At 72.7% G+C, this 876-nt stretch overlaps 1 long non-coding RNA gene across 1 annotated transcript; it reads left to right on the top strand.

The window, feature by feature from the left end:
- Window positions 1–135: 135 nt before the first annotated feature.
- LOC118159539 lies at window positions 136–662 on the top strand. The gene is made up of 3 exons (XR_004747161.1): window positions 136–224; window positions 321–434; window positions 518–662. It is a non-coding gene; the product is annotated as an uncharacterized LOC118159539 (long non-coding RNA).
- The last annotated feature ends 214 nt before the right edge of the window (window positions 663–876 follow it).

Raw genomic sequence — 876 nt, 5'->3', positions numbered from 1 at the left:
CCCCCCCCCCGGGACCCCCCCTCTCCCCCTTCCCGACCTCCGGGAGGAGGGATTGGGGTGGGGAACGAGGCTTGAACCCCCCCCCCCCACACACACACCCCCCACTTTGATTCTCGCCCTCGCTCCAGGCTAAATTCAGGAGCCTGAGGATCGTCAGCACGGCCGCGCTGGGGGTCCCGGGGGGCAGCGCGCTGGTGCTGGGGGAGGCGGCTCAGCGCAGGGAGGTAGGAGCTGCGGGACCCCCGGCGGGGGGACTGGGGGGGGTCACCCTGCCCCCCCCTGCCCCCCTCGGTGCTCCCCAGGGACCTCTTTTCTTGCAGACGGTGCTGGAAATCATCCAGGCCAAGCGGGTGCCCGTCTCCCTGTGGATCCTGGTGGGCAGCATCCTGGGGGGGCTGCTCCTGCTGGCGCTCATCATCTTCTGCCTGTGGAGGGTGAGAGCCGGGTGGGGGGGTGGGGAACACGGGGCAGGACGGGGGCTGCTTCATCCCCTCCATCCTCTCCCTCTCGTCCTCAGCTCGGCTTCTTCACCCGCAAGAAGCTCCCGGAGGAGAAGGAGGAGAAGGAGGAGCAGTGAGCCCAGCGGCGGCCCCGCGCTTCCCGGCTCTCTCCAGCCCCAGCGGCCCCCCGAGCCCGGCACCATGGGGAGGGGACGGGTCCCTTCCCTGTCCCCGGGGACGGCCGGGGGGGCTCGGGACTCCGCCAACCCCCCAACATCCCCCCCAGTTTTGGTTCCACCGTGGCCGAGGGCGATGCCGGTGCCGGGTTGTGCTGGCGCGGACGCAGCCAGGTCGAGGTCGGGGCCGGCGCCGCGGCGCAGGAGACGCGGGCTCGGCCCGGAGGAGACGCGGGGGCGACGGCGCAGACGGGGACGGA

Source organism: Oxyura jamaicensis, unplaced genomic scaffold (genome assembly GCF_011077185.1).
Source record: "Oxyura jamaicensis isolate SHBP4307 breed ruddy duck unplaced genomic scaffold, BPBGC_Ojam_1.0 oxyUn_random_OJ70865, whole genome shotgun sequence".
NCBI classification, from domain to species: domain Eukaryota; kingdom Metazoa; phylum Chordata; class Aves; order Anseriformes; family Anatidae; genus Oxyura; species Oxyura jamaicensis.
Note: the sequence above shows the minus strand (reverse complement) of the source record. Positions and strands in the feature narration are given on the sequence as shown.